This window comes from Podarcis erhardii, assembly GCF_964252035.2.
Source record: "Podarcis erhardii genome assembly, chromosome: 15".
In the NCBI taxonomy this organism is placed as follows: domain Eukaryota; kingdom Metazoa; phylum Chordata; class Lepidosauria; order Squamata; family Lacertidae; genus Podarcis; species Podarcis erhardii.
Window position 1 is genome coordinate 36,618,382 of NC_138505.1, and position 19,510 is coordinate 36,637,891.

The window sequence follows — 19,510 nt, forward strand, 5'->3', positions numbered from 1 at the left end:
GGTCACCCAGCAGCTGCATGTGGAGGAGCGGAGACGCGAACCCGGTTCCCCAGATTACGAGACTACTGCTCTTAACCACTACACCACACTGGCTCTCAATTTATGGCATGGATGTACCCAAGTTTTCAAGGTGCTTTGTGCTTTCCACAAAGCAGCTTGGTAATCCTGGAAGGCAGTTCAGCGTTACTATACCCATGCTGCAGTTGACAGAGAGCAAAGGTTGAGAGATGAGAGCCTTGCCTACAGCCAGCTGGCAAGAGCCAGAAATGTAGATGCTACACAAATGTAGATGTGTGAACAGTCCCCTGGTGGTTTCTTGCATTTGCTGAAAAGCAGCTGCAAGAGGCTGCCAGTTTTAGCAGAAGAATGCCAGAGGAGAAGGGCTGCTTGACCCCTTCCCCTTTTGACTGTTTTCTCCCCAAACTGTTTCGAGGCAGCAAATGGGTAGAAGAAGGATGAATCACCCCTCCCAAACACCCCTCTTCCTATATATATATCATTTTTATCAAATCTCCAAAAATATTCCAAAACATTCATCATAATATACAAAAGAATTTCAACATGAATTTATTCTTGACTTCCCATCCCTGCTTTCTGATGTTTGTTTGTTTTTTACTTCTTTTTATTAGCTATTTTACAATACATAGGGTGGCGCTGTGGGTTAAACCACAGAGCCTAGGACTTGCCGATCAGAAGGTTGGCGGTTCGAATCCCCGCGACGGGGTGAGCTCCCTTTGCTCGGTCCCTGCTCCTGCCCACCTAGCAGTTCGAAAGCACGTCAAAATGCAAGTAGATAAATAGGTACCACTCCGGCGGGAAGGTAAACGGAGTTTCCGTGTGCTGCTCTGGTTCGCCAGAAGTGGCTTAGTCATGCTGGCCACATGACCCAGAAGCTGTATGCCGGCTCCCTTGGCCAATAAAGCGAGGTGAGCGCCACAACCCCAGAGTCGTCCATGACTGGACCTAATGGTCAGGGGTCCCTTTACCTTTACCTTTTACAATACATATGTTTTTATTATCTGAACTTCACTATCATTTGATCTTTCAGTAATCTACTGCTTGTATTTCAAATCCTGCCCGCGACTTCATGTATGAGTGATACTTTGATAGATAATCCATCAGTGGGCTCCATTCCTCTTTCCGTTCCCATTCTTCATTCCTAACTTCCTAACAAGAGCCCTTCTCATTTGTCCTGAGTAGTATGAGTTCATGGCTGTAGTGAATAATATTTGAGCCAGGGGACTTCTTAGCTCAAACACTTTCCCAACTTTGAGTTGCTCTCCTTCCTCTCAGCCTCAGGTGGCTGAATTCTAACAAACGTAAATCAGCAGAAAACCCAAAGAAAAATTTGTCCCTCTCCCGAACCTGTCCTAAAATAGCCCCTGACCCAGGATTTTGTGTGCTTTCCTGGAAGCTGCAGTCTTCCCTCCTCCCCTCCCCTCCCTGCCTACCCCCTTTCCAGTTGTTTCTTCAGCTTTGAGCAGCACACTTATGGTTTTCTGAGCATACTTTAAAAAAAAAATGTTTTGCCTTACATTTCCGTGTTTAGTGCTCTCGTACAAGAATTGCGATCAAACACGTGCAAAATGTGATGCTCCCACTTGTTTGTTTTTATTGGTTGTGGTAGTTCCAATCACAGCTTTATTTTCTGTCTTTAATAGTAAGTATTAAATACAGTGGTACCTCTCGTTACGTACTTAATTCGTTCTGGAGGTCCGTTCTTAACCTGAAACTGTTCTTAACCTGAAGCACCACTTTAGCTAATGGGGCCTCCTGCTGCTGCCGTGCCGCCACCAAGCGATTTCTGTTCTCATCCTGAAGCAAAGTTCTTAACCCGAGGTGCTATTTCTGGGTTAGCGGAGTCTGTAACCTGAAGCGTATGTAAGCTGAGGTACCACTGTAATATGTCCTTTTGTATATGTCAAATGATTGTCTGATTACCTGGTTTTCTGATTCTCTTGACTCTCTGCCATGGTTCAGGGGTGGACCCTGGTAATCTTTGCCAATATGGCTGCCCTGACTGAGCCCAAAATTTGGCACCTCGATGTGGATCTCCAGTGTTGGAGCTTCTCAGTACAGTATTGCACCCTCTCGGCTCAGTGCCCTGTGTGGAAGAATTGCCTCCTCTACCCTAAATACAGCGCTGCATGGGTGGGCAAAGCTGAAGGTGAAGGCAACAGGAAGAGTGGACTATTGACTATAGTTAGAACAAAAGGGAAAACACTGGCTTTCAGGAGTCTTCCCATGAGTAAAATCTGAGGCAGAAATCAGTGGCAGAGGAACCCTCTCCGACACCTGGGGCGGGACACCGAGGGGTACAGCAAACCACCCAGTGGCGCACGTGCGACATCCGTATGGACTCCGCACAAGTGGCATCCCATACGGACTGCACACGTGCGGCAGCCCGTACAGTCACTGTGTGAGGGGCAGCCCATACAGATGCTTGTATGGATGGCGCGCATGAGCAGCAGCCATACTGAGTGTACCCTTGGGCACTCTACAGCTGGGGGGAGGCACTGGGCCATCTTGTTACTCCCCCCTCAGTGGTACCCGGGGCGACCTGTCCCCTCCACCCCCCACTCGTACGCCCTTGGCAGAAATCACAAGTGGGAATACCCAGGCCTGGATAAAATAAAAAATGGGGCAAAGAGGAATTTATTGGAAATTGTAGCTGGGCCCTCAGTCAACTTCCAACCCACATTGTTGTAGTGCTTTCAGCTGCAGCAGGGAGGTTTCCACATAGCTTCTGTCTAGGCTTCTCCTCCATCTCTGGAGTCTCCTTCCCTTGGCCTCAGCACTAGAGGCCTTCTCCTCTGGTCAAAGAAAGGTCCCAAACTGTCTTCTTCCAGGCCACCCACCACCCACATTTGCCACACCCAGTACTGCAACCAGCAGAATCTCTCAGGAGTTGCCTGGCTTCTCGTGAGACCTCCTAGACTTCCTGTAGGTGGGATGGCATCCCTGCTGCCATAGCAATGAGACTGCAGCTCATCCTGTCACTCCCAGGTTCCCCTGAAGGAACACCTGGCTTCATAAATGCACATGCATTCGTGTAGACATTTCGGTCTTGCTCCCACTCAAGATGGAGGATGGATGCAGTGCAGCAGCTGCGAGGGTGGGGGCCACGCAGCTAACTGGGTATTTTGCTGTGGGTGAAGCTTCCCGAAGGGTACCACTGAGGCTCCCAGCTTGTGCTTGTATGTACGGAAATGTGCATGGGGTGTGGCAAACTGGGTCTTTGACCTGGGTGAAATGAAGCCTGGTTTCGCTCCTGGATGGATGGCGCGGAGATGCATCTTCTGGCTCAGACCCACATGGGTAGTAAGAGCATAATACAGACCCTCCAAGGGTCCATATTTTCCAGGGATGTCCCTGATTTAGAGGAGCTGTCCTGGTTTCTGATTTGATCCCGGAATGTCCCAGTTTTCCTTAGGATGTCCTTGTTTTCATTGGAGAAATGTTGGAGGATATGGAGTTATCTCCCCCCTTGAGCTGTCTGAAGGCAATCCTGTATAGAGAAGTTTTTTTTTTAATGTTTAATATTTTGTTATGTTTTTTTATGCCCAGAGTGGCTGGGGCAACCCAGTAAGATGTGTGTAAATAGTAAAATTATCATTATGGAATGGGACATCCCTATTTTCATCAGACTAATGTTGGAGGGTATGATACTAGTTTTCATATGTGTTCAGTTACAAGTCTGTTTGAAAATCTGCAGTAAAGAAACAACAACCCAGCAGGAAAATCTTGCCTAGTTGATAACCATATTTTCTGACAACATGCATTTCAAAGAATACCTCCAGATGGGCAGGGTATAAATAAAATCATCATCATCATCATCATCATCATCATCATCATCATCATCAATAATAGATTGCAAAACCTATTTTGGTGTATCTTTGAGCCCCAAACTGCACCAGAATATTCAGAAAGTATGAAAGCCAGGGGCTTACTATCTTCCAATGTGCACATTAGTTTGGAAGCTGTGGATCAAGTTGAATTCAATGAATCTGAATGCATCAGGCTGCATCAATAGGAGTATAGCATCTAGATCAAGGGAAGTAATAGTGCCACTGTATTCTGCTCTGGTCAGACCTCACCTGGAGTACTGTGTCCAGTTCTGGGCACCACAGTTCAAGAAGGACACTGACAAACTGGAACGTGTCCAGAGGAGGGCAACCAAAATGGTCAAAGGCCTGGAAACGATGCCTTATGAGGAACGGCTAAGGGAGCTGGGCATGTTTAGCCTGGAGAAGAGGAGGTTAAGGGGTGATATGATAGCCATGTTCAAATATATAAAAGGATGTCACATAGAGGAGGGAGAAAGGTTGTTTTCTGCTGCTCCAGAGAAGCGGACACGGAGCAATGGTTCCAAACTACAAGAAAGAAGATTCCACCTAAACATTAGGAAGAAGTTCCTGACAGTAAGAGCTGTTCGACAGTGGAATTTGCTGCCAAGGAGTGTGGTGGAGTCTCCTTCTTTGGAGGTCTTTAAGCAGAGGCTTGACAACCATATGTCAGGAGTGCTCTGATGGTGTTTCCTGCTTGGCAGGGGGTTGGACTCGATGGCCCTTGTGGTCTCTTCCAACTCTATGATTCTATGATTCTATGAATACACAGAGGCCAAATTCCTCAAGCATCCCTTGCTAAAAATTATGAATGGGTAGGAGTGAGGTTGGTTGCAAGCAACAGTATCCTGAGCAAGAGCAACTTCCCCCTCCCCAGGATGTAGCAGGTAGACTTGTTCAATTGACACCTGTCTTGGCGCCAGCTTGCTTTGCTTAGCGCCTTGCGTGTTTGTATTGTGTCGATATGTCCCAAGCAGAAAAGAAAACAAACATGGGTGCTGAGACATTAGCTTGTGAGCAGCAGCAGCAGCAGCAAGCAGAGGACAGAATGTTTTCTCAAATAGGAATGCCTTTGTCACTAAGATGGTTGGTGATCTTTTGAGATGGAGAAGGAGGGGAAAAAAACCAACAGGTCTCCCTGACCTGTAAGGATGTGGGTCAGTGTTGTGAGAGAACGCAAAGCTTTGCAGCCCAGGAAGAGCTAACACATGACACTTTGATTAACCGATAAGCTGCAATACCTCGACTTCCATGCTGTGGACTTGGCAGCCCTGAGAGGGCATTGCATTACACTTGATTACTTGCAAAGACTTTGCATTGGTAGGGCTTTCCAAGTGGAAGGCCGTATTTGTTTATTTGAAGTATTTGTACCCTGCTCTCCAGCCAAAAAGCCTTGAAGCGTGGGTTACATGCAATCAACTAAAACAAGACATTCTCTGTATGCAGGCTTCTAACCTAAAATAAATAAACAAGTGGCCCACAAGGGGAAAGGGACAAGGAGGGAAGAGGAAAAAAAGCAAACACAGACACCAATTCTTAAGCAGTAGTTGCTCTGGTGAGCAGCTGACGTACAGAGGTAGGAGGTGTCAGCCTGATTGCTTTTCATTCCTCCCTGGTGGAATGGCTGCTGCCAGGTGACAGTTGAGTAAAAGGAGGGCTGCTGGTGTTAGCCTGATTTCGGTACAAAACGATGACTGAAATGTTGTTGCTCTTTATGTCCTTTATAAAGAGCTAAAGGACAAGCAAGGTGGCGCTGTGGTCTAAACCACTGAGCCTCTTGGGCTTGCTGATCAGAAGGTCAGCAGTTCAAATCTCTGTGACGGAGTAAGCTCCCATTGCTCTGTCCCTGCTCCTGCCAACCTAGCGTTCGAAAGCACACCAGTGTGAGTAGATAAATAGGTACCACTGTGGCGGGAAGGTAAACGGCATTTCCATGCACTCTGGTTTCCGTCATGGTGTTCCTTTGCACCAGAAGTGATCTAGTCATGCTGGCCACATGACCCGGAAAGCTGTCTGTGGACAAACACCGGCTCCCTTGGCCTGAGCGAAATGAGCACCGCAACCCCATAGTCGCCTTTGCCTGGACTTAACCGTCCAGAGGTCCTTTACCTTTAAATATGAAGAAAGCTCATTGCTATCTATAGATGGCTACAGGTATAACTATAAAGACCACAGTCACACGTCTAAAGCATATGGCTTCTCCCAAATAATCCCAGGAACTGTAGTTTTAAGGGTCTCCCAGCACCCTTAACAAACTAGAGTTCCCAAGATGAATGTTAAAGTGTCATAAGAGGGCTTTAAATGGGTGGTGCAGGTGTGACTCCAGAGCTGGAAAACCCCCAGCAGACGACCTCCAGCTAGAGAAGACGAATGCACCTTCCTCTGCTGGAGGACAGATGGTTAAGGCTGAACAAAAATGGCTCCCATAAATTCTCTGCACTACTTGTGGGTGGTAAGGCAGGATGTGGGGGCTGCCAAATAAACCTGGTGAGTGGAGGAAGGTGAAGCCCTCTCCTGAGAACTTCCAGCTCAGTGTTGAAAGAAACTCTCTTACTAGGCACCTTTTATTGAGGGTTTGTACTCAAGATGCTAGGGATGTGGATGGCGCTGTGGGTTAAACCACAGAGCCTAGCATTTGCTGATCAGAAGGTTGGCGGTTCGAATCCCCGCGACGGGGTGAGCTCCTGTTGCTCGGTCCCTGCTCCTGCCAACGTAGCAGTTTGAAAGCACATCAAAGTGCAAGTAGATAAAAAGGTGCCGCTCCAGTGGGAAGGTAAACGGCGTTTCCGTGCTCTGCTCTGGTTCGCCAGAAGCGGCTTAGTCATGCTGGCCATATGACCTGGAAGCTGTACACTGGCTCCCTCGGCCAATAAAGCGAGATGAGCGCCGCAACCCCAGAGTCGGCCACGACTGGATCTAATGGTTAGGGGTTCCTTTACCTTTACCTTTACTCAAGATGCTATCACGCCAGTTACATGCTATCCTACTTTCAGTGCTACCGGCACCTGCAAACGTTCTGGCTTCATTTCTAACCAGTGCATATTCTTAATTTCCTGCTGAAATCCTGTCCCTATTTATACCACATATTTCCTGGCTTATTCTTGTCCTGCTGCAGCGGCACTATGGCTCCTCTGGATAGCAGTAACATCAGGAAAGCCTCACAGAACAACCTAAAGCAGAATGAATCTGCCACAAATGCACTACTGCGGTTCTGAGAACAGGTTGCAGAATACGCCAGCAATTTAACACCAGTCTTAAGAGGCCCTCATTCACCTTGTTGGATGAAGGCAGCAATGGGCTAAGAGAACAGGTCTGGAAAGAGGGCAGACCCAAACCCATTTCTTCTTTCAGTTATTGTTGCTGGCTTCCATCTGTCTCGGGAGGCAATGCGGGAGTGCGCTTTGGGGATGAAGTGAAACAATTGGAGAGTTACCATGCCTGCTATGACTGTAGAGAGCAATACAGTGGTACCTTGGTTTAAGAACAGCTTAGTTTATGAACAACTTGGATTAAGAATGCTGGAAACCCGGAAGTACGTGTTTTGGTTTGTGAACTTTGCCTTGGAAGCAGAACATATTGAGTGTGTTCCATTTGTAAATTGAGTCCCCCGCTGCTAGGGGAAAGCACACCTTGGTTTAAGAAGGCTTTGGTTTAAGAATGGACTTCCGGAATGGATTAAGTTCGTAAACCAAGGTACCACTGTACAGGAGAGACATGTTTTGTTGCAGCTGGGGCAGAGGAAGGTGTCCGGTTGTGCTGGGGCAGATGTGCCATGGTGTTTATTCTCTCTGCACTCCTCCCTGCGGTCGTTCCTCTTCTGGGCACTGCTATGGATGCATGACTTGACTGACTGTCTCCAGGCACTATGGTTGTCTGCAAAGGATTCCCACATGGCGGAGTGAATATTGCCAGCCTTCATGTCTTGTTTGCAGACATTTTTGAAATGCAGAGTTGGTCTGCCAAAGCTCCTCGTGGAGCACATCTTTGGGGATCCTGCCATCTTCCATTTTGCGGACATGACCAAGGAAGCACAGATGTCACCGAGAATGCGGACCTGCTGGGATTATATTAAAACAACATTAAACAAAATTAGAATTGGATCTACAGTTGCACCCAGCTGCAGAATTGGAAAGGCGGTTTCAGCAAATATTCTCCTGGGGACAGCAGGAAACCCCCCAGCTGTTTAGGAGGAGCCCTAAAGAGAAAACTAATGTTTCATTTTAAAAATGTGGGGGAGAGGATTCTAGTTTTGCCCTACCTGCGACATGTGAAACAGTTGCCTGGTATGGCTTGGACTCCTAAGCTGCCACCTTGCTTAGGGAGCGGATGATGGCATCTTCACTTCCACCTCCCCATGTGAGAAGCTGCGGGGCAGGGAAGGCTGAGGGGAAGCCCCTGGTCTGTACTGGATTCAGCCAGATGCCTATCTAGTTCTCACAGAGGCCACCCAAATGCTTTCTACTACTGCCTGATCTGCATGGGAAGATGCCTGCCGTGAAAATCTAAAGAAGGGATTTGGCACGTTGACAGTGTCAAGAAAACAGTATTTATATCCATTCGGGGTCGTTCTTTGGGAATGAAGATGATGCCATGACTTTTGGTCATCAAACAGGTGTCAGAGACCAGCCTTTGCAGTTTATCTCCTAGTTAAATCATTGAATTTTTTTTTTTTAATTAATCAGTTGGTTGGCTTCATTTTCATGAATAAGCTTTATGTAGATTACCTTATCTCTGTTGCATCCTTGCTATCTTTAGTTCTTATCCTGTTAACCTGGTTTATCCGCCACTGAGACTCAACACATCCATGGTGTGTGAATACCTACCAGCTTCACAGTTTTCTTCATTGCTTCTGACTAAGACAATGCAGGGAGCTGTAGCACATTCAACCATTTTGTTTTCCAAGATGGATCTGCAGCTCGCACTTTCATTTGGTATACAGTCAAAGGACCCCAAAAGTTGCACAAAGAGGATGGGAAAAGTGTACATATCTACTATAGGTTCTGGGAAATGGCTTGTCCATTTGTCCGTTGGTTTGTTGTCTGTAGGCTTGGCCACCTCTTGAGATAACATCATTGCCAAACATGGCACAAGGGTTCCCAGGCCAGGGGTTGGTGATCTTTGTTGACCATTGGATGCCAGCTGCCATTTTGAATCAAGATGGTGGACCAAAATGTCACGTTTGTCCATTTTTTGGTGTTGTTTTGGTTGGCTCTTGAGATATTGTCACCAAACTTGACATGAGGGTTCCTGAGGTCGGGGAGACAGTCTTTGTTGGTGTGTGCATGCTGGACGCCTTTATGAATCAAGATGGTGGATCAAAACTTTATTTTACCTTTTTTTTCCTTTTTGCATGATGGATCCAAACTCACAAATTACACTATCCATGTCACAATATTTCTTGGATTCTAAAAATTCCAGGGCAGTGCTGGGCAGCCCCTGCATATATGTGTTGTATATCTATACAGTGGTACCATGGTTTGCAACCGCTTTGTATTACAACCACGTCAAACCCGTGTCCCTTTTTTTGGATTACAACCCATTTTGGGGGGATTACAACCCATTTTGGGGGGGAGGTCCCATTGGTGAAAGCGCGCCTTGGGTCACAAGCTGTTTTGGTTTACAACCGGACCTTTGGAATGGATTATGTAAACCAAGGTACCGCTGTATACATACAGTTACAAACCTGGATGTTCTTTCTCTACTGTCAGAGACAGCATGCCTCTCAATACCTGCTGCTGGGAACCACAGGTGTACTATATCATTCTTATTTTTTTATCCTCACCTTTACTTCAGAATGGTGTACATGATTTATCCGTGTTTTTTCCTCATAACAGCCCTGTGAGGTAAGTAAGCCTCACTGAAAGTTAATTGGATAACCTGGTTAATTTTGAGGCTGATCAGACTTTGAACCTGTTCCTCCTCTGTGCCTGTGTTGCTCTTGGGATTGTGGCCACCACACTGTAAAATGCAAAAAATGTGTTAGACTTAACTAGTGCTAAGGCTCAGTTGCCAAAGTTCTTTCTTGTTTGTCAGGGCTTGTCGCCCTCTCTGTTCCATGTGCTGCAGACAAGTAACCAGGTTCAACCAATCCCTTCCTTAAAACTGGTCACCCAAAATAGTTTGAATTAACAAGTAACAAAAAATAAATAAATTGCATGCTGCTTCTGGAAGATGCATAGGCTCAGTCTTTGGTGAGTTTCCCAGGAAGAGAATTTCTAAATAATAATAATAATAATAATAATAATAATAATAATAATAATAATAATAACAACTTTATTATATATACCCCACCCATCTGGCTATGTTTCCCCAGTCACTCTGGGCAGCTTGTAGCACATAAGAAATTGAAAAATATTAAAGATAAAAAATTTCCCGATACAGGATTGCTTTCAGATGTCTTCTAAAAGTCAGATACAGTGGTACCTCAAGTTACAAATACCTCAGGTTACAAACGCTTCAGGTTACAAACTCCACTAACCTGGAAGAGTTACCTCAAGTTAAGAACTTTGTCCCAGTATGAGAACAGAAATCATGTGCTGGCAGCACAGTGGCAGCAAGAGGCCCCATTAGCAAAAGCACACCTCTAGTTAAGAACAGTTTCAGGTTAAGAATGGACCTCTGGAACGAATTAAGTTCATAACTAGAGGTACCACTCTAGTTGTTTGTTTCCTTGACATCTGATGCGAGGGGTGTTCCACAGGGCTGGTGCCACTACCAAAAAGGCCCTCTGCCTGGTTCCCTGTATCCTCACTTCTCACAGTGAGGAAACCACCAGAAGGCCCTTGGAGCTGGACCTCAGTGTCTGGGCTGAACAATGGGGGTGGAGATGCTTTTTCAGATCTGCTGGGCCAAAGCCATTTAGGGCTTTCAAGGTCAGCACCAACACTTTGAATTGTGCTCGGAAACGTACTGGAAGTCAATGTTGGTCTTTCAGGACTGGTGTTGGATGGTCTTGGTGGCCATTCCCAGTCACCAGTCTAGCTAAAGTTTCTAAAGTAGAGGGCATTTCTTTGTGATCTTGAGCTGAATTGTGGTTAGTGATGTGACAACTGAACCACAAGCTTGGGTTCAGATGACACATTAGATGAGCCTTGGCTGAAATCAGCGCAGCAGCAGGAAGGACCGGGGAGGAATACGGCAGCTGTGAGCTCCTCTCCAATTGCTTCTGTTGTCTCTCACTAAGTTTGGCTTTCTGTCTCATGGAAACTAGGCCCATGTATGTCGAACCACTCTCCCAAATCATACAAGTTGCAAAAATGGAATAGCTCATTTATATACTATTGCAAACCGCTCTGTGATCCTTGGATGAGGGGCGGTATACAAATTTTAAGCACCAATATCACCACCCATCAACTTAGGACAGTGTTCTAGCTTGATCTTAAATATCATAGTGAAACGTTGGGTTGGAAACGGCTCGATAGCCACTCTAGATCTGTAGCCACTTCTGACTTGTATAACAGCCAGCACCATGCAGTGAGACCTTGTGCATGGACAGCATACAGCTCTTCCCCATAGCTCAGTGGCTGAGCGCATGATCCCTATGTTCCATCCCTGGCATCTCTAGCAGACAGAATCTCAAGGAGCAGCTCTGGGAAGGAACCTGAAGAACTATGATGGGTCAGAGTAGACAATGCTAGATGGATCAAATGGTCTGACTCAGTAAGTGCTCATATATTGGAGAGGGGTCATAGCTGTGGGGTAAAACACATGATGTGCAGTGCCAAAGCGTTCAATCCCTAGTATCTTCAGTTACTAGGAATTCAAGTTACCAGACCTAGGAAAGATCTATGTGCCTGGGGAACCTGCAGGGCTACTACCAGTTAGAGTGGAGAATAGTGGTGTGGATGAACTCATGACTCAGTATAAGGTTGCTTTGCATTCTAGAAAGGGAACATGTAGCTCAGTGGTGGAACACTTCCTTCACAGAAAGTCGAAGAGTCAGTCCTCAGCACCTCCAGTTAAGGAAGAGTTAGAGCAGGGGTCAGCAACCTTTTTCAGCTGTAGGCTGGTCCAACGTCCCTCAGACCATGTGGAGGGCTGGACTGTACTTTGAAAAAAAATATGAATTCCTATGCCCCAAAAATAACCCAGAGATGCATTTTAAATAAAAGGACACATTCTACTCATGTAAAAACACCAGGCAGGTCCCACAAATAACCCAGAGATGCATTTTAAATAAAAGGACACATTCTACTTGTGTAAAAACACACTGATTCCCGGACCGTCCATGGGCTGGATTGAGAAGGCGATTGGGCCACATCCAGCCCCCGGCCTTAGCTTGCCTACCTCAGGGTTAGAGGGCAGGGGATCAGAATGACTCTGCCTGGGACCCTGGACAGCTCTTGCTAGCAAGGGTAACCAACATTGGGTACATGGGAGATTTGGAAGACAGCTTCCTATGAGCTTCATTTGTTAACAGAGTAAGTTTCTGGCCCTCATGACTGAAAATATATGTTTGGAAGCAGATGGGTAGCAGTACCTAGTGAAATTGCATAATCTGGAAGACATGCTGACTTAGATTTACAGCCATTGGACGATGAGGCTTCAGGGCCTTGTGTGATTCCCTGATCCTTTCCAAGAGGAGAAAAAGCAGAGTAAATAGTGCCAAGTGTGGAATGAGCGATGCAGACCAAGAAGTCATAGTAATTTGCCTTATTTAGAGTGACTGCAAAAGTCAGTGTAACTTGTCATAAAATTTGGGTTTTCTTAGTGCTCAATTGTTATGGGCTTTCTTTAGTGCTGTGCACATCCAGCTTTGGTTTTTGAGAGTCAAAAAGGCATTTTACATCCTTATCACAATGCAGAGTGTCTCTATGGCATAACGCCTCAGATTAAATCTCTTGCCAAGCATGTGTGTGTGTGTGTGTGTGTGTGTGTGTGATTCCAAGACCACTGGGCACTTCCAGACAGGCACCGTTTTTAGGTGGGATTCAGTTGCACCCTGTTAAATTCAGGTTGCACACTTATAGAGTTGATTCAGGAGGTCTTATGCAACAATCCCCGCCTCTCCCGGCTACAACCCCCCCCCCCAGACTTTTGGCAATAAGGTGAGTGGCAGGGTACTGCAATGGAAAGTGTGGAATGACACTGGCTTTGATGCAGCACTATCTAAACTCTCTGCAAAGAAAGCATAACTAGGGCTCCTTAAATAACAAATCACAACGAATGCTCAATTGTCTAATTGTGTTGCTTGCAATCATGTTGTGTGAGGTGGTGTTTTGTTTTTTAAAAAATTCAAGCACAGAGGTTATTTTTATTGGGATCGCAGCCCATGGGGATGGGAGATTTTGTCCTCCTCTACCCTATGACAAGCAGAGACATCACCTTGCTGACAAAGGTCCGTATAGTTCAAGCTATGGTTTTCCCAATAGTGATATATGGAAATGAGAGCTGGACCATAAAGAAGGCTGATCGCCGAAGAATGGATGCTTTTGAATTATGGTGCTGGAGGAGACTCTGGAGAGTCCCATGGACTGCAAGAAGATCAAACCTATCCATTCTGAAGGAAATCAGCCCTGAGTGCTCACTGGAAGGACAGATCCTGAAGCCGAGGCTCCAATACTTTGGCCACCTCATGAGACAAGAAGACTCCCTGGAAAAGACCCTGATGTTGGGAAAGATGGAGGGCACAAGGAGAAGTGGATGACAGAGGACGAGATGGTTGGACAGTGTTCTCGAAGCTACCAACATGAGTTTGACTAAACTGCGGGAGGCAGTGGAAGACAGGAGTGCCTGGCGTGCTCTGGTCCATGGGTTAGGAAAAGTTGGACACGACAAAACGACAAAACAACAACACCCTGTGACAATCACATTCACCCCCTTCCCCCATAGTAAGTAAAGAGATATCAGTAACATGCTTGCAAGCAGTTGGCATGATGTGTATTTAGGTCCTGGGGGTGAAATTTTCCCAGCCCTTTTGCTCAAGAAGCTGAAAGCAACAGGAACTGAACCCAAGACCTACTGTTCATTCACCAGTGTTTGTGGATGCTCTATGTCAGTTTTGTAGAGGGGGTTGCAGAGACCTAAAGGAACAAATACGGGTAAAGGGGGCTGAGGTCCTGCTAGACATGTAGGAAGTCCCAGGTAAAATCCATAGCATCTCCAGCTAAAGCACAACAGGTAGTGGGGGAGCTGCTACCAGTTAGTTCAGGGGGCACTGAGCCAGCTAAACCAAATGGCCTGGCTTGCTATAAATCAGCTTCTCTGTAACAGTGACTTAGACGGCCAATTGCAGAAAGGCTATTTATCTGTGCTGGTTGTAGATTTATCGACAAATCTGACTCTCCTCCCTTAAAAAAAAAAGAATAAATAACAAGGAACGATAAAATCCCTATGCATTTTGATTATAGTATTAAGAAGCGCGTTATCTCTTGATCCTATGAGCGTTTCCACCTCCCACCCTCTCTTGTTTACCGCCTGCTAATTAAATTTTGTAGGTGGCGGTTTGAAATCTTACTGGGTTGTGTCATGTGATTTGCTTAATGCCCTGGTAGATCAGTATTACATAACCTCTAAGTAGTGATGGGGGTGGGGCAGGGAAGAAGGGACGGGCGGGTGTCATTCTGAGAGTGGCAGAAGGCGTCCGACTCTAGCTTTGCAGCCCAAGTGTCATTTGTGCAGAAGCTGACTGCAGACAGTTTTCCGGAGGGTTTGCAAATACATTTTATTATGCTCTGTCTTCCATCCCCGATTGCCTTCTTTTAGATACCTGTCTATCCATCTATAACTCTGACACATTGCAATCTAGACTGTTGCTCTTCTTTTACCTTAAAAAACATCCCTTATCCTCTGTCTTCATTTATTTATTTTAGCATGAAGTTAAAGGGATCATGTGTAAAGCAGCAATTGCGTGCAAAGAAAGACGATAGCCTTATGGTATCAGATGTGTGTGTATAAGATGCACAACTCTGCTATTATAGATTGTATTGTGGAACTCCAAATGTTCTGAGATTGCCTTGGTTATCTGTGATAGTGAATAAACTGAACCAGCATAAACAAATCCTGTATTCTTTATAGCATACACACACACACGTGTGTGTGTGTCATAATGGGTGGGGGGGGGGCGAGGCTTAGTTAGCTTAGTTAGCTGGCAATGTCAGCAGTTATGACATTTCCAAAACTGCCAGATTTATAAGCAATAGCAAGCGGTTTAGGGGGTGGCAGCCCCACTTTCTGGGGCTAACTATTCTGTAGTGCGATAGATGGATGATTCAGGAAGTGTCTGTTGGGGAGTGGTACGCATAATTCCATGTTGTCCAATCTGGCTGATTTTCTTGAGGTATAACTTCTTTCTGAGCCTACCAAAAGGGGTTAATGGGACCTCTGATTAGATTAGAAGGCATTTGGCAGAAACTAATACAACTCATCAGAATCTCCTTCTTGAAATTTTCGTGGGGGCCATTTCCAAACCAGCCCATTGGAGATGTGACCATTTCCATTCTGTTGAATTGGAACCATGCACACCTGTTCTGGATTTATGAATTATTTTAGCAATAAAGTCAAAATAGTATTATGATTATTAGCTATGTGAATAAATGCTGCTTTATTTCTTTGGGATTATTTATTAGGGAAATGTTGTGAAGTTGGCTTGTTCTAAACTGGGATTCCTGGTTTGACCAACACAACAAGGCAACTGCTCTTTGAAAGTGACGCTCATCTCTCTGGAAGCCCGCCTCCTGGGCACAGGGAGGAAGTGGGGAGTGTGAGAGCCCCATGCTTTCCTTGGGTTCCCTTCATGTAGGGCTAAGCAATGGCTGCTTTGGCATTATGTGTAAATGCCGCAGGGAAAAATAATCTCAGAGGTGCTGTTAGTATTAGTATGATGCATGGCAATTAAAACTGCTGCTTGGTTTAAGAACTCTTGGTGGATTAACTGAATGAGTGGTAACAGATTGATTCATCCATGGGTGGGCAAACTAAGGCCCGGTGGCCGGATCCGGCCCAATCGCCTTCTAAATCCAGCCCATGGATGGTCCAGGAATCAGCGCATTTTTACATGAGTAGAATGTGTCCTTTTATTTAAAATGCATCCCTGGGTTATTTGTGGGACATTGGAATTCGTTCTTTTTTCTTCCCCAAAATATAGTCTGGCCCCCCACATGGGCTGAGGGACAGTGGACTGGCCCCCTGCTGAAAAAGTTTGCTGACCCCTGGCATTAATCCATCAAACCAGCACTCCAAAATATAACAATCCATCATTCATTTCCAACTATATATCATCAAGGGCAAAAAAAAAAAAAAAGTATTTCCAAACCATTAGAGTGCCCGCTTACATATCACTAAAACAAAAGATGGAGATTTGCATTTTTAGGAATAAATACTACGATTTAAGGGATGCGGGTGGCACTGTGGGTTAAACCACAGAGCCTAGGACTTGCCGATCAGAAGGTTGGAGGTTCGAATCCCCACAACAGGATGAGCTCCTGTTGCTCGGTCCTAGCTCCTGCCCACCTAGCAGTTCGAAAGCACTTCAAAGTGCAAGCAGATAAATAGGTACTGCTCTGGTGGGAAGGTAAACGGCATTTCCGTGTGCTGCTCTGGTTCGCCAGAAGCGGCTTATTCATGCTGGCCACATGACCCGGAAGCTGTACGCCAGCTCCCTCGGCCAATAAAGCAAGATGAGCTCTGCAACCCCAGAGTCGGCCACGACTGGACCTAATGGTCAAGGGTCCCTTTACCTTTACTACGATTTAAATAGAAAAACAATCAAGTGACCTGGTGAATAGTTTGCTTGCTCAGTCTGCAGTCCAGGGACTCGCTGTTGATGGGCAATTTCAAGGCTTGTGCCGTTCTCCCTTCGTAGGGTTCTTTGCTTTTAAAATGTGACTTGGAGCAGAGACTGCAAGCCTTTAAAACAGGTATTGGGGAAACTCAGGTCTAGGGGCCAACTGCACCCTAGGCCTCTTTTAGCTGGCCCTTGGGGATTGTCCTAAGGCAACACCCCTCAGTGTGCTTGCCTTCAAACCTGGACTGGGTCCTTGAACTCTGATAATGCCTTTCTCAACTGGATGGAAGGTAGAGATATGTGTGTGTAGAAACCAGCCTACTGGTGAAATTTACCTTCATTGCTTAGAGCAATTTGCTCTGCCCATGTTTGCCCCTGGCCCTGCCCACCATTGGCATGTGGCCCCTGGTAGGTTGCCCAAAATCACATGTGGCCCTTGGTTCAGGGCCATCTTTAGCATATGCAGGGTGCAAAGATCTGCCCAGTGCCCCCAAATTTAATTAATTTGGTTGAAAATGACAAGCGCTGTTGCTGAGTCTGACCGTGCAGCGTGTCTTTGGTAAAGGAACACACAAAGTCAAAAGTCCTTTAGTGAAACAGTAGGTACAGTGGTACCTCTGGATGCGAACGGGATCTGTTCCGGAGCCCTGTTTGCATCCTGAAGCAAACGCAACCCACGTCTGCATGTGCACAGTTCGCGATTCGCCACTTCCGTGCATGCGCATGATGTCATTTTGACCGTCTGCACATGCGCGAGCGGCGAAACCCGGAAGTAATGCACTCCGTTACTTCTGGGTCACCACGGAGCACAGCCTGAAAATACTTAACATGAAGCTACTTTAGTCCGAGGTATGACTTTATACATTTTGGTAATACCTAGGTATATATGTATTTTGTTTTTCTAGCTTGATCAAAATTATTTATTATTTCATAACAGGTAGATAGTGAAGAGCTTAGGCGGCTTCAGTGGCGGGTGCCTGGCGCCCCCCCCCCGAATTTAGCACCCGGGTGCCCCGCACCCCTTGCACCCCCAGATAAAGACGGCCCTGACTTGGTTCAAAAAGCTGCTTTAAAATGAAAGACTGTCCTGTCTGAGGCATAGCTCAGTCGGTGGAGCATGAGACTCTGCATCTCAGGGTTGTGGGGTTGAGCCCCACGTTGAATGGAATACTCCTGCACGGCAGAGGGTTGAGCTAGATGATCTTCATGGTCCCTTCCAACTCTATGATTCTGTAAGCATTCTCCCCATCCCCATGTGTGAGAGAAGAAAGAATCCCTCTTTGAGTATAATTCTCCCCACCCTCTCCCAGTTCCTGCCCACATTTGCATGAAGCAAAATTCACTTTTTAAAAAGAAGTCACCCAAATAATTTCCTGGGGAGAAAACAGAAAAGACCTGATGAAGAGAGCACAGCGGTTGGCAAGCATATTAATGGCCCAAAAATGGAAACAAGAAGAGCTACCGACCCTTGAAGAGTGGAGAATGAAACTTATGGATTATGCAGAATTGGACAAAATGACTGGGAAAATTAGATACCAAAGGGATCACAAGTTCATCGAGGACTGGGCAAAGTTTACGGATTATCTGAAAAACATATGTGACGAACAGACAACGCTAGCGGGTTTTAAAGAGGTTTTGTGATAGTCGAAGGTGTATTGTAAAAAAGAAATAGAGACGAAAGGATAATTCAATTGGCAATATTTTATATAGAAAATGCGTAAAGATAGAAAATATGGATGATTGGTGGAGGAGCTGGTGGAAGTACAAAAATTAGAAATTTGAGAAAATGGTTGTGTTGATCAACTTGTAAAGGAAAAATTGAATAAAAATTTATTAAAAAAAAGAAGAAGAGAGCACAGCGGGGGTTATATTTTCTGAGAATCCTCTGGAAAAATAATCTCTCAAAGGACCTGTTGATGGCATTTAACACTGTACTGTTGAGAGTGTGTTAACTTATGGTCTCTGTGTGTTTTGGGAGCTGAACGGTCAGGGAAAAAACAATGCTGTCCAGGGTTGTAAAGACTGCGGAGAGAATAATTGGGTGCACTCTTCCCACCTTGGATCAAATCTATGCTTCCAGGTGTCATAAGAAAGCTGCAGAGATAGTGCAGGATGATGCGCACCCCGGAAATGATCTCTTTCAGCTTCTGCCTTCTGGAAGAAGGTACAGGGTTATAAAGACTAGAACAAGCTGCCTGAGAAGCAGTTTCTATTCAAATATGATTTTGGTTTTAAATGCAGTGTAAGGTAGTCTCTATGGGAGTATATTGTATTTAATTATGGGGTATCAGAGTTTTCAGGGGGCTAACCAGGCTGGGATACCTGGGATAGCAGGCTTGTTGGTTTCTGAATGTCTGATGTAGATTTTCAATTTCATTGTTCTGTATGGGACAATGACAATAAAGATTATCATATCATATCGGAAACAGCTTTTTAAATTGATCCATAATATTGTTTCAGCCCAGAGTTCTATACAGGTATGCTCAGTCCTGTGGATTTTATTGCGGCTTCTGCCCAGGTAAGTCTACACAGAGGGTGGCAGTATTAATTGATCATCAAAGCAGTCAGCTAGATAAAGGTTGCAAGTCTTGGATATCTTCTCTTTCTTAGCACACCATCGGACCAGCTCAGGCCTCTTTCTAATCCTTCTTGGAATTCCAGCTTTTGTTGAGTTCTTTCCTTTTAAAAAAAATAAAAAATATTCTAATGGCTTCTAAATAATTACAGCTAAGTGGCTCATCCACCCTGTTGTCAGCATTTGTCAGCACACTGCGGCCATGGGATGGATGCTTCCATTGTTGGCGGGCATTCCTGTTTCCAGGCAATCTTAGATAATGTGTATAATTAAACCCAGTGTAGACCGACTCAGCCAGATGCGCCTGTAATTTTGCTTCTCTCGACTTCAGTGGAGTTCGGCTGATGGGCAAAAATCGTGCCCAGT